General features: G+C 45.2%; 1 protein-coding gene across 2 annotated transcripts in view; it reads right to left on the bottom strand.

Moving 5' to 3' along the window:
- Positions 1–15,102, bottom strand: part of bbx (BBX high mobility group box domain containing) — a 166,666-nt gene that overhangs the window by 108,245 nt on the left and 43,319 nt on the right. For both annotated transcript variants that reach the window (XM_033033367.1, XM_033033368.1), the window contains exon 2: positions 14,248–14,319. The gene's annotated coding sequence lies outside the window, so the exon portion shown is untranslated. The remainder of the gene's footprint in view (positions 1–14,247; positions 14,320–15,102) is intronic.

Here is a 15,102-nt window from a genome sequence, read left to right as displayed (position 1 = left end):
GCACCTATCTGAATGCTTCAAGCACCACCGTCGCATCTGCCTCCACCACCACCCCCGCCAGTATGATCCAGGCACCCACCACCCTTCTGTGTAAAAAAAACGTTCCTACTAAATAGGACATCATTATCGACATTTTGGCCTACAGCCAGGATACTATAGATTTCCGCTACACTTTTGTCGAATTCAAAGTTGAATTCTACATCATAAATATGATTAGAATTTTTTGGTTCATTTTGAGGAGGCATGGGGTGATAAATATTCAACAAAATCAGTTGTTCAAAATCTCCCGTCTAGGGATGCAACAGTATTTCATCTCTATTCAGTTTAGTTTATTATCACGTGTACCGAGGTACAGTGAAAAGCTTTTGCTGCATGCTATACAGTCAGCAGAAAGGCAAATCAGTCAATGAAAGTAAGCATGCAGGTACAGCAGGCAGTGAAGAAAGCGAATGGCATGTTGGCCTTCATAACAAGAGGAGTTGAGTATAGGAGCAAAGTGGTCCTTCTGCAGTTGTACAGGGCCCCAGTGAGACCACACCTGGAGTATTGTGTGCAGTTTTAGTCCCCTAATTTGAGGAAGGACATTCTTGCTATTGAGCGAGTATGTTCATAAGGTTAATTCCCGGGATGGCGGGACTGTCATATGCTGAGAGAATGGAGCGGCTGGGCTTGTATACTCTGGAATTTAGGAGGATGAGAGGATATCTCATTGGAACGTATAAGGTTATTAAGGGTTTGGACACACTAGAGGCAGGAAACATGTTCCCAATGTTGGGGGAGTCCAGAACCAGGGGCCACAGTTTAAGAATAAGGAGTAAGCCATTTAGAATGGAGATGAGGAAACACATTTTCACACAGAGAGTGGTGAATCTGTGGAATTCTCTGCCTCAGAAGGCGGTGGAGGCGGGTTCTCTGGATACTTTCAAGAGAGCTTGATAGGGTTCTTAATGATAGCGGAGTCAGGGGATATGGGGAGAAGGCAGGAATGGGGTACTGATTTTGGATGATCAGCCATGATCACATTGAATGGCAGTGCTGGCTCTAAGGGCCGAATGGTCTACTCCTGCACCTATTGTCTATTGTCTAAAACACGATTACAATCGAGCCATTTGCAGTGTATAGATACATAAAGGGCCTGTCCCACTTGGGCGAACTAATCCGCGAGTTCTGGCGAGTTTACCCTCGACTCATACTCGCAGCATGGTCGACACGAGGTCGTAGGAGGTCTTCGTAACTCTCCTTCATGGTCGAGAGTGGTCTCCACGTACTCGAGGCCTCAGCTAGATCGCGGCGTATTTTTCAACGTGTTAAAAACTGCCCTTGAGTTAAAAAAAAGGTCGCCATGGAAAACAATCGATACTTTTTTTACTCGTAGGTTTAGTCGTAGTAGGTCAGCATGTTAGTCGTAGGTAATCGAGGGTAGTCGAAGGTAGTCGTAGATAGTCTTCATCATAGTCGAAGGGAGGTCGAAGGAGGTCGTCGTCACTCTCCACTATTCGGTGTCCAATTTTCCTGAAGTTAGTCGAAGCTGGTCTTCAACATAGTCGAAGGAGGACTTCAATACTACATTTTTTCAAACTCTTCTAAACTCACCAATTAGGTCGCCCGTGTGGGACAGCCCCTAAAGGGTATTTATACATGATTACAATCGAGCCATTTGCAGTGTATAGATACATACTGGGGTATGTGTACAGGGCCTCTCCCACCTAGGCTATTTTGTAGGCGACTACAGGCAACAAGGCTGTCGCCACATGGTCGCCAGGGTGTCGCCTGTATGGTCGTGAGTCGTCTCCTCAGTCGCTCAAAGAGTCGTAGCGTCGCTGCTGGATTTTCAACATGTTGAAACATTTTCGGAGACAGTGGGCGACAGTGGGTATGACACCAATGGGCGTAGCTTGACTTCTCCTGACGTAGGTGCTGTTGTAGTTGTTGCCAAGTTAACGTAGGTTGTCGCCGGTGCTGATTTCAGTTTTTTTTGTTGTTAAAGTAATGATTCTATTTCTAAGTTTATGGCAAAGGGGGGATCCAGTCGCCGGTTTGTCAGCAACCTGCTACAACTATGGCAGTCGCCTTAAAATAGCCTAAGTGGGACAGGCCCTTACCGCTTCGCTTCCTGATGTCAATCACTATATCCTTTGTCTTGCTGACATTGAGAGAAAGATTGTTGTCTCGACACAAGGTTCTCAATTTCAGTCCTCCATCTCATTGTTGTTTGATAAGTTCAGTTCAAGATAAAGCCAACAAAGTCCAATCAGGGATGGTCAGAGGGTCAGCAATGAGGTGGATAGTAGTTCTGGTTGTGATAGGATGATTCAGTTGCCTGATAACAGCTGAGAAGAAGGCAGGCACGGGTTATTGATAGGGGACGATCAGCCATGATCACAATGATTGGCTGTGCTGGCTCGAAGGGCCGAATAGCCTCCTCCTGCACCTATTTTCTATGTTTCTATGTTTCTAAGAAACTGTTCCTGAATCTGGAGGTGTTTGTTTTCAAACTTCTATACCTTTTGCCTGAGGCGAGAGTGGAGAAGAGGGAGTGGCCAGGGTGCGACTCGTCCTTGATTATGCTGCTGACCTTGCCAAGGCAGCGTGAGGTATAAATGGAGTCAATGGAAGGGAGGTTGGTTTGTGTGATGGTCTGGGCTGCGTCCACAATGCGCTGCAATTTCTTGCGGTCTTGGATGGAGCTGTTCCCAAACCATGCTGGGATGCATCCTGATAAAATGTTTACTATGGTGCATCTGTAGATGTTGGTGAGGGTTGTTGGGGACATGTCAAACTTCCTAAGCCTTCTAAGGAAATAGAGGCGTTGGTGAGCTGTCTTGGTCGTTGCTTCAATATGGGTGGTCCAGGAGAAGTTGTTCTTGATATTGACTCCTAGGAATGAAGTTTTAAACCATCTCTACTTTGGCACATTCAATGCAAACTGGGGTATGTGTACCGCTTCACTTCCTGATGTCCATCACTATCTCCTTCGTGTTGCTGACATTGAGAGAAAGGTTGTTGTCTCGACACCAGGTTCTAAATCGCCTTCCTTCGTCTCATCATTATTTGATATCCGGCCCACAATGGTGATGTCGTCTGCAAATTTGAACATTGAATTATATTTGTACATGGCTGCACAGTGGTGGGTGTACAAGGAGTAAAGAAGGGGGTGAGAACACATCCTTGTGGAGCACCAGTGGTGAGGATTATCGTAGAGGATGATTTGTCCCCTATCCTCACTGATTGGGGTCTGTTGGTCAGGAAGTCGAGGATCCAGTTGTAGAGATGAGTGCTGACACCAAGTCCTGTGAGTTTGGTGATTAACTTGGATGGTGTTAAAGGCAGAGCTTTGAATAAGAGTCTGGTGTAGGTGTCTCCTTCAGATGTTCCAGGGATGAGTGTAGGGCCAGAGCAATGGCATCGTCCATGGACCTGTTGTGGTGGTAGGTGAACTGCAGTGGGTCAAGGCCGCTTGGTAGACTGGATTTAATGCGTTCCATAACTAGCCTCTCAAAACATTTCATGATGGTGGATGTCAAGGCCACTGGATGGTAGTTGTTTAGGCATGAGATCTTGCTTTTCTTTGGCACCGGGATGATGGTGGTCTTCTTGAATCGGGTGCATATCTCAGAATGGAGTAGGGAGAGATGAGAGATGTCCATGAATACGCCCACTAGCTGGTCCGTGCAGCTATTATAGACACGGCCAGGAACTCAGTCTGGGCCAGTTGCTTTCCGTGGGTTCACCCTCAGGAAGGCCGACCTAACCTCTGCAACATTCACCCTGGGGAGAGCACACTGGAGTGTGAAGGGACGGGTGTCATCGCCCTGTTGGCCTTCAGCTCAAAGTGAGCATAGAAAGCATTCAGTTCACCAGGTAGGGTCGCACTAGCACAATGGCGTTCCCTGACCTTGCTTTGCAGCCAGTTATCTTATTCAGACCATGTGTGTCCGAGTGATTATACTGGGACTCCCGTTTGTCCCGATCTTGTCTCCTGGCACACTTGTGCATCGTGCTGGATGATCAGAACTCTTCTGAGCATTGTGTAAGAAGGAACTGCAGATGCTGGTTTAAACCGGATAGACACAAAATGCTGGAGTAACTCAGCAGGACAGGCAGCATCTCTGGAGAGAAGAAATGGGTGACATTTCGGGTCGAGACCCTTCTTCAGACTGGTTAGGGATAAGGGAAACGAGAGATATAGACGATGATAAAGGAAACAGGCCATTGTTAGCTGTTTGTAAGGTTAAAATGAGAAGCTGGAGCGACTTGAGTGGGGGAGGGTTAGACAGAGGGAATGCCGGGGCTACCTGGTGAGAAAAATCAATATTCACACCACAGGGCTGTAAGATGCCCCAGCAAAATATGAGATGCTCTTCCTCCAATTTGCGTTTAGCCTCACTCTGACAATGGAGGAGACCCAGGACAGAAAGGTCTGTGTAGGAATGGGAAGGAGAATTAAAGTGTCCAGCAACCGGGAGATCAGGTTGGTTCAGGCGGGCTGAGCGAAGGTGTTCCGCGAAACGATCGCCCAGTCTGCGTTTGGTCTCGCCGATGTATAAGAGTCCACATCTTGAACAATGCATACTGTAGATGAGGTTGGAGGAGGTGCAAGTGAACCTCTGCCTAACCTGAAAGGACTGTCGGGGTCCCTGGACAGAGTCGAGGGAGGAGGTATAGTGACAGGTGTTGCATCTTCTGCGGTTGCAGGGGAAGGTACCTGGGGAGGGGGTGGTTTGGGTGGGAAGGTATGAGTTAACCAGGGAGTTGCGGAGGAAACGGTCTCTACGGAAGGTGGAAAATGATGGAGATGGGAAAATTTGACTAGTGGTGGGATCCCGTTGGAGGTGGTGGAAATTCAGAGGATTATGTGTTGTATGCGACGGCTGATGGGGTGGAAGGTAAGGACTAGGGGGCAGGGGGGGGCAAGTGCGGAGCTGCGGGGTACCGAGGAGACACGAGTGAGGGCCTCATCTATGATTGGAGAGGGGAACCCCCGTTCCCTTAAGAATGAGGACATCTCGGATGTTCTAATATGTTCTAAGATGCAGCGTAGACGGAGGAATTGGGAGTAGGGAATAGAGTCTTTGCAGGAAGCAGGGTGGGAAGAAGTGTAGTGGAGATAGTTGTGGGAGTCAGTGGGTTTGTAATAGACGTCAGTCAATAGTCTATTTCCTGCGATGGAGACTGAGATCAAGAAAGAGGAGGGAGGTGTCGGAGATGGTCCAAGTAAATTTGAGTGCAGGATGAAAATTGGTGGTGAAGTTGATGAATTCCATGAGTTCTGCCTGGGTGCAGAAGGTAGCACCGATGCAGTCATCAATGTAACGGAGATAGAGTTTGGGGATAGGGCCAGTGTACGCCTGGAACAGGATTGTTCAATGTGAGCAATTCTGAGCAATACTGGTACAACTTCCATTTCAGCCGTGAGACTACACCTGCCATTTCTACTCATGTTACTGAATGTGCACAGGTGATTTACAGCAACCCACCAGACATATCTGGGTATGAAACAAGGCCATTTTGCTACACGGCATAGCAAACTATTTTCAGAAACCTCCTACAAATACTGTTATAAGAATGGTGCACCTTAGTTTAATTTCAGTTTAGAGGCAGCGCGGAAACAGGCCCTTCGGCCCACCGAGTTAGCACCAACCTGCAATCCCTGCACATTAACACTATCCTACACACACTGGGGACAATTTACACTTATACCAAGCCTGTACGTCATTAGAGTGCGGGAGGAATCCGGGGGAAACCCACGCGGTCACGGGGAGAACGTACAAACAGCATCCGTAGTTGGGATCGCACCCGTGTCTCCGGCGCTGCAAACGCTGCAAAGGCAACAACTCTACCGCTGCGCCACTGTGCCGCCCTGCAGCAGAATTCTTTGCGCAAGAACTCTTTTGTGGAACAACTCACCAAATGGCTGATTTATTTTATTCGCCTTGATTCCTTATTGGATGAGTGCCCAAACTAATCCATGCATGTGTCGTTTGTTCCTCAAGCTCCCGCTTCAGTTTAGTTTGCGACCACTAATGACATATATATTGCAGTTGTGACAGAATTGTTTAATTTGCTGAGAAATGCACATGATGCTACTCTGCAATCTGACAGGTCATTTTGTCAGTATTACCGGAACTAATTCTGCAGTGTTTAGACTGATCCAGGCTTTCATTTAACCATTTCTACGGCAAAGCTATATTATTTTATGTAATAGCACACACCAGTGACACAGTGAACCAGAACATTGCTCAGGGAAATGGCACTAATAAGTCGTTTGCATCAACACTTTGAAAAGGATTGCATGCATTCTTAATCCAAAAGTTGTACAGGGCTCTGGTGAGACCACATCTGGAGTATTGTGTACAGTTTTGGTATCCTAATTTGAGGAAGGACATCCTTGTGATTGAGGCAGTGCAGCGTAGGTTCACGAGATTGATCCCTGGGATGGCGGGACTGTCATATGAGGAAAGATTTTAAAGACTAGGCTTGTATTCACTGGAGTTTAGAAGGATGAGGGGGAATCTTATAGAAACATATACAATTATAATAGGACTGGACAAGCTAGATGCAGGAACAATTTTCCCAATGTTGGGCGAGTCCTGAACCAGGGGCCACAGTCTTAGAATAAAGGGGAGGCCATTTAAGACTGAGGTGAGAAAAAACGTTTTTACCCAGAGAGTTGTGAATTTGTGGAATTCCCTGCCACAGAGGGCAGTGGAGGCCAAATCACTGGGTGGATTTAAGAGAGAGATAGATAGAGCTCTAGGGGCTAGTGGAATCAAGGGATATGGGGAGAAGGCAGGCACGGGTTATTGATTGGGGACGATCAGCCATGATCACAATGAATGGCGGTGCTGGCTCGAAGGGCCGAATGGCCTCCTCCTGCACCTATTTTCTATGTTTCTAAAACATAGATTCTGACAAGATAACAAATACTGACAAAAGCTTTTGCTGAGTTTTAGAAAAATAATTGCCCACTACTTACAAACTAAAATCAAAATAAGTGGAAAAACTGAAGGATGTCCACCTTTTTATGTGGTTATAACAGAGTTAAAACATTAATATGACTTCAGGAATAAACAAGGAATCAAATTGAATGAAAGGAAGTGGCAACAGAACAGATAGATGGCAGCCTTGATGCCAGAGAAAGTGCCTTGGCCACACCACGGCCTTCAGGAAATGTATGGAGACTCCTTCTTCCAGCTTTTAATTATTGTTCAAGATTCTGAAATATTGTTTTTATTACTGGAACTGAATTCTGGGAACATAATGTCCGGCAATTCCTGTATACCCCACTACCAACCATGGATATATCTCTCAACAATATATTTTCTCGGTTGCTTTAATCTTCCTTGATTGAGAAATAGAATATTTCTTTCTTTGTGCCGTTTCTCAATGAATGTAATATTCTAATTTGCTTTTAATGCGTTGAAATACACCAAGTTTTAAAATCCGAATTACTAAAAAATGGGGGGGGGGGGGGGGTCGTCCCCCACCTCTCAAAACAAGGGGAGGGGGATGTGTCCCCCCTGTCCCCCACCCCCCCTCCGGATTTCCGCCCCTGGCTGATCAGCCACAATCAGTAACCCGTGCCTGCCTTCTCCCCATATCCCTTGATTCCTCAAGCTCTATCTAACTCTCTTTTAAATTCATCCAGTGAATTGCCCTCCACTGCCCTCTGTGGCAGAGAATTCCACAAATTCACAACTGTCTGGGTGAAAAAGTTTTAACTCGTCTCAGTTTTAAATGGCCTCCCCTTCATTCTTAGATTGTGGCGCCTGGTTCTGGACTCTCACAACATTGGGAACATTTTTCCTGCATCTTGCTTGTCCAGTCCTTTTATAATTTTATATGTTTCTATAAGATCCCCTCACATCCTAAATTCCAGTGAATACAAGCCCAATCTTTCCTCATACTCCGGAAGTGGCGGCGCTGTGATACGGCTGCGGCTCGCCTGCAGTCTGTCTGTTTTTACTTTTTTGTGTTGTTTTTTTTTGTCTAGTTTAGTAAATTTTTTGGTTATTAGATGGCGTTATGTGTGTGGGGGGGGAGGGGGTGAAACAGGGCTTTCTGTCTCTCCCTTCGGGGGAATGCGACTTTTTTGTCGTATCCCCCTTCTCTTCCCCCGTCTGCGCTGAGGCCTAATGGTGGAGCTGGCGACCTCCAACCTGCGACCGACCTCAAGGGTCCGGAGGTAGAGCCAGCCAGGACTTACCAACGCGAGGCTGGCCATCTTCGAGCTGTGGCGACGTCCGGGCAGCGGCACAACTCGGCGCTCCGGTGAGGGCGGACTGAGACACTCCCGTGCGGGCGGCACGGCTACCGGCTGGAAGGCGCTCCCGTGTGAGCGGCCTGGGTCCCGGCTGGAAGGCGCTCCCGTGGGGGCAGCCCGGTGCGGGGCTGAGACGCTGCCGTGTGGGTGGCCTGGCTACCGGCTGGAAGGCGCTCCGGTGAGGGCGGACCGGCTACCGGCTGGAAGGCGCTCCCGTGGGGGCAGCCCGGTGCGGGGCTGAGACGCTGCCGTGTGGGCGGCCCGGTGCGGGGCGGAGACGGTGCTCCGGTGGCTGAGGCGGCGTTCTGGCGGCGGCGACGTGGATCCGGGGCTCGGCCGCGGGCCAGTGGATGACAATGTCGGGAGCTCGCAGGTCACAGGCTGGTGCCTGTTTTCCGGAGCTCCCATTGCAACAGCTGCGTCCGCTGGACTGGAGGGCGGCAGCTTCGACCACCCCGGGCCGCGGAGCTTGAACCGCGGGACTGACTTACCATCGCCCGGTGGGGTATCGCCTCGGCGCAGAGGGAGAAGAGGAGGGAAGAGACAGTAACTCTAAGACTTTTGCCTCCATCACAGTGAGGAGGTGTTTGGTGAACTCACTGTGGTGGATGTTAATTTGTGTTTATTGTGTGTTGTTATTATTACATGTATGGCTGCAGGCAACAGCATTTCGTTCAGACCGAAAGGTCTGAATGACAATAAAGGAAATATAATCTAATATATATAATCTATATATAATCATATGACAGTCCCGCCATCCCAGTGATTAACCTCGTGAACCTACGCTGCATTGCCTCAATAGCAAGGATGTCCTTTCTCAAATTTGGAGACCAAAACTGCACACAATACTCCAGATATGGTCTCACCAGGGCTCTGTACAACTGCAGAAGGAGCTTCTCATACATTATGAAAGCCAACATGCCATTAACTTTCTTTACTGCCTGCTGTACCTGCATGCTTACTTACATGTCATTAATCAGTTATCATTAATGACAAACTATTTCCAAAGCTTCACTGTCACATTATGTTACTTAATTTCTAGGTTTTAGAGAACTTGTACTTTTTTTTAAACACACACAGATGAATTCCCCCTATACAGTGCCCTCCATAATGTATGGGACAAAGACCCATAATTTGTTTATTTGCCTCTGTACTCCACAATTTGAGATTTGTAATAGAAAAAAAAAATCACATGTGGTTAAAGTGCACATTTTATTAAAGGCCATTTTTATACATTTTAGTTTCACCATGTAGAAATTACAGCAGTGTTTATACCATTCCAGGGCACCATAATGTTTGGGACACAGCAATGTCATGTAAATTAAAGTAGTCATGTTTAGTATTTTGTTGCATATCCTTTGCATGCAATGACTGCTTGAAGTCTGCGATTCATGGACATCACCAGTTGCTGGGTGTCTTCTCTGGTGATGCTCTGCCAGGCCTGTATTGCAGCCATCTTTAGCTTATGCTTGTTTTGGGGGCTAGTCCCCTTCAGTTTTCTCTTCAGCATATAAAAGGCATGCTCAATTGGGTTCAGATCGGGTGATTGACTTGGCCACTCAAGAATTGACCATTTTTTAGCTTTGAAAAACTCCTTTGGTGCTTTAGCAGTATGTTTGGGATCATTGTCTTGCTGTAGAATGAACTGCCGGCCAATGAATTTTGAGGCATTTGTTTGAACTTGAGCAGATAGGATGTGTCTATACACTTCAGAATTCATTATGCTACTACAGTACCATCAACAGTTGTATCATCAATGAAGATAAGTGAGCCAGTACCTTCAGCAGCCATACACGCTCAAGCCATAACACCCCCACCACCGTGTTTCACAGATTAGGTGGTTTGCTCTGGATCTTGGGCAGTTCCTTCTCTCCTCCATACCTTGCTTGCCATCACTCTGATATAAGTTAATCTTCATCTCATCTGTCCACAAGACCTTTTTCCAGAACTGTGGTTGTTCTTTTAAGTACTTCTTGGCAAACTGTAACCTGGCCATCCTATTTTTGCAGCTAACCAGTGGTTTGCATCTTGCAGTGTAGCCTCTGTATTTCTGATCATAAAGTCTTCTGCAGACAGTGGTCATTGACAAATCCACACCTGACTCCTGAAGAGTGTTTCTGATCTGTCGGACAGGTGTTTGGGGATTTTTCTTTATTATAGAGAATTCTTCTGTCATCAGCTGTGGAGGTCTTCCTTGGCCTGCTAGTCCCTTTGCGATTAGTAAGCTCACCAGTGCTCTCTTTCTTCTTAATGATGTTCCAAAGAGTTGATTTTGGTAAGCCTAAGGTTTGGCTGATGTCTCTAACAGTTTTATTCTTGTTTCTCAGTCTCATAATGCCTTCTTAGACTTTCACTGGCACAACTTTGGTTCTCATGTTGATAAACAGCAATAAAGGTTTCCAAAGGTGATGGAAACACTGGAGGAAAGCTGAGAGCTCTCTTATGAGGAGGCAATTAAACACACCTGAGCAATTACAAACATCTGTGAAGCCACGTGTCCCAAACATTATGGTGGCCTGAAATGGGGCTGTGATTTCTACATGGTGAAACCAAAATGCACAAATGCAATATGCACTTTAACCACATGTGATCTTTTCTATAACAAATCTCAAATTGCAGAGTACAGAGGCAAATAAATAAATGATGGGTCTTTGTCCCAAACATTATGGAGGGCACCATGTCTTGAAACAGACCTGTTGACAAAAAATGGTCTGCACAATAGGCATAGAAACAAAGTGCATGCAGGACAAGTGTACAGCTGGGTACATCAAGAACTCCCTCCCATTGAACAGCAGTAACTTCCCCTCTCCCATCACTACGGGAGAATGAGCAGAGACCCACAATTGCATCAAGTAACACAGTTCAGGTTGGCTTTCTGCCAAGTGCACACGAATATGGAGCCAAGTTGACACAGACAACACCCCTGTAAACCAGGAACAACCTACCATTTTAAGCCATCTTACTGCACGTATAAAAGCTAATGGCAAATGCAACAAATATCAATCAATGCAAAATAAAAGATTTCTTCTGTTATGCCTACCATTTCTTGTTCGAAACAGAAAAACATTTACCACACGTAATGTTGAAGTATATCATGGAAGTGAGCAAGTGTCATTCGTCTACTACATTTCCAGCTCGTTGTGCCAGTTCCACGTCCCTTGATTCCTCCTGTACCCACAAATGCTTCAGTTTCAATTTCGCAAATGCTTAGATCTGCTGTGGACTTTGTTTTGGTTGTACTTTGTTTTGCACTGTTACTGTCTGGTTACCTGGTATTACTGATAATTTGTTGTACTGTGGACATTATATATTTATTTGTTGTGTTATTGCTTTACTCCAGGTGTGGTCTTGGTGAGACCAAACCTGGAGTATTGCATACAGTTTTGGTCTCATAATCTGAGGAAAGACATTCTTGCCATAGAGGGAGTACAGAGAAGGTTCACCAGACTGATTCCTGGGATGTCAGGACTTTCATATGAAGAAAGACTGGATAGACTCGGCTTGTACTCGCTAGAATTTAGAAGATTGAGGGGGGATCTTATAGAAAATTACAAAATTCTTAAGGGCTAGATGCAGGAAGATTGTTCCCAATGTTGGGGAAGTCCAGAACAAGGGGTCACAGTTTAAGGATAAAGGGGAAATCTTTTAGGACCGAGATGAGAAAAACATATTTCACACAGAGAGTGGTGAATCTCTTGAATTCTCTGCCACAGCAGGTAGTTCAGGCCAGTTCATTGACTATATTTAAGAGGGAGTTAGATGTGGCCCTTGTGGCTAAAGGTATCAGGGGGTATGGAGAGAAGGCAGGTACAGGATACTGAGTTGGATGATCAGCCATGATCATATTGATCGTATTGATCAGGCTCGAAGGGCCGAATGGCCTACTCCTGCACCTATTTTCTATGTTTCTATGTTTTTTAAGCGCCTGTAAAGCTGTAGCAAGTAAGAATGTCATTGTTCCACTGTTGGTACACATGACAATTAAACACTCTTGACTTTCAGCCGATGATACACAGAATGATTATGCTGCATTCTCAGCAGTACTGGAACAAAGTCTCAACAATTCACAACTAATTGAAGAAATCGGACAACTCACTCCTTAGTAATTTCAGGTCAGATACAGCCAACAATCATATCAGCTTAGACACAAAATGCTGGAGTAAATCAGCGGGACAGGCAGCCTCTCTGCATAGAAGGAATGAGTGACGTTTCGGGTCGAGAGCTTTCTTCAGAGTCTGAAGAAGAGTCGCAACCCAAAACGTCACCCATCCCCTCTATGCAGAGATGCTGCCTGCCCCGCTGAGTGACTCTCGCATTTTGTGTCTATCTTCGGTGTAAAATAGCATCTGCAGTTCCTTCCTACACAATTACATTAGCTTTACATGTCCCTTTTATACACGATCACTCCCTCACAAAAAATATTAATCTACTATACAATTAAAATATTATCTTTACAGAAATTGAGTAATAAACTTTGTTTAAATAAGTTTGGATAATGTTATGTTACTGAGAGTGAATGTGGTTACAGTGAGGCTGCTTGAAACAAGGTCACTTGAATGAATTTCATTTTGAAAATCTGAAAAGTTTTTGAATTTTGAAAAGTGCTGGAAAGTGTCTGGGTATAAAACTTCATTTCTTTGATCCAAATTTAGGAATTGGAGACCAGTATGATGTGAAAACAGTAACTATTCCAGATAAACTAGCAAGGGGAAAATATAGCAGAAACTATGCAACTAAACACAGTTGGAACATCTGTTGTGTAAACCAGAATGCCAGGATAAAGGGCCTGTCCCACTTTCACCACCTAATTCACAACCTTTTTTTACTCGTGGACATTTTTCCATCATGCTTAAAAAAACGTCGGGACCTACTTGATGTCACGAGTACCTACGACTAGCATCACGGCCTGCTACGACCTTCTACGACCTCGTGACGACCATGTTGCGAATATGAGTCAAGGGCAAACTCGGCAGAGGTCGTGAATTAGGTCGTGAAAATGAGACAGGCCCTTAAAGCTTCCCTCCCCATTTTTTTTTTTTTGCCTGACAAGAGAAATCTATCACATGTATTTCAAAGCTTGTTCCAAGCTTCAGAATTGTACTGAGGCCAAAAAAATAATAATCATACTATCTTGCAACAGAGAACACAGCGCAAAAACAGTTTTAAGTTTAGTTTAAACAAATTAGTTTCAACAGCTTCAAGTTTAGATTAAACTTTTGATTTACAATTTTTTTGGAAAGTATTGCATTTGGAATGTTGTAGTGCTCTTTCTGATTTCCAAGCCATTTTCTTACTTTAAGGACGGCACAGTGGCGCAGCGGTAGAGTTGCTGCCTTACAGCGCTGACAGCACCAGAGGCCCAGGTTCGATCCCTACTACGGGTGCTGTCTGTACGGAGTTTGTACGTTCTCCCCTTGACCACATATGTTTTCTCCAAGATCTTTGGTTTCCTCCCAAACTCCACAAACGTACCTTAATTCGCTTGGTATAAGTGTAAATTGTCCCCAATGTGTGTAGGACAGTGTTAATGTGCGGGGATCGCTGGGCTGAAGGGCCCGTTACCACGCTGTATCTCTAAACTAAACCAAAATTATCAACATCAACCACAATTAATGTAAGACACATCTCTCCAGACTACTTCTGAAAATAAATTGATTGCTTTCCTCTCAGCAATGAAGAGAATAGATAATAGATCTAAGACAGGCACAACAGCAGCGTAACAACTAAACACTCAATATGTGATCCATAATGTTTGACAACTACCTCTTTAACACTATGATAATGTCAATTGGAACTATTGGTCAAACATTGTCCAAACTCCACTGCTATAAAACCCTTGAGAACAATAATTTGAATGTATGTAGATTTATAGTCAAATGAACAGTTAAAGTAAGATAAATGCCAAAGAGTTTTCTGCCAATATCTCCAAACAAAAACAGTGCATTCTGGATGGACGTGCGCCAAAAAATGTGCATTTTTCTTACCCAAACAATTAAAATGGAAATTGATGTGATGAGAATGAACCTTTTCCAAACTCCTTCTCACTTGGTCACCACCTAAAAAGAAACAGATATTGCTTTATGGAATGAATCATTCATCGGACATGTCAGATTAAGTAGTGTGGTACAAAGGCTGAAGATTTACAAGCCTGTGTTTCAACGTGTGCATACCTCGCAGTAAATAATAATCGGGTTCCGCACGCTACCCACTCGGGTTTGTTTGAGCAGGTTGTGTGGACCCCAATCATCCGTCCCAACCGCATCTCCTCTAGCATTTCCCAGCATAACAAACACGGCAACACACAGCTTTACGCAATCGAAAGATGGAACCGGCTGAACCACACACTTCAATGACACGGATATGTCATGAAAAATCTGTTCACAGGTGCTTCCCATTGTGAAATATTCCCTTCCTTGACCCACAAAAACAAAAATATTACAGCAAAATCAAATAAGCACAACTGGTACAAACATTGGGCACAAAATACACCGGAGTTGGAATGGGGAATAATTTGTTCATTCCATGGAAATTACTGGGTTGAAATGGCATCTTTGTAGCAGCATTTGCCCTCAGTAAACGACTCTGATCAGTTCCCACATGCCTCACCCACCCGTCTCATTTAATCTGGGATGTCCAGTGTCAGAGGGGAAACTAAGCCGGTGAGCACGTGTTTCAGGTAAGAAAGCGGTTGTACAAACAGGTTAAATCCGAGACGTCAGATACACATTTATTCTAACTCGGTAACTAAAAGGCCTGTCCCATTGGGCGTAATTTGCGTGTCACGCAGATGGCGCGCGAAGATATTGTACATCCCAAAATCCTGGGACGACTGCGCGTCA

The sequence above is a fragment of the Amblyraja radiata genome, chromosome 14 (genome assembly GCF_010909765.2).
Source record: "Amblyraja radiata isolate CabotCenter1 chromosome 14, sAmbRad1.1.pri, whole genome shotgun sequence".
NCBI lineage: Eukaryota > Metazoa > Chordata > Chondrichthyes > Rajiformes > Rajidae > Amblyraja > Amblyraja radiata.
This window is presented reverse-complemented; position numbering and strand designations above follow the sequence as displayed.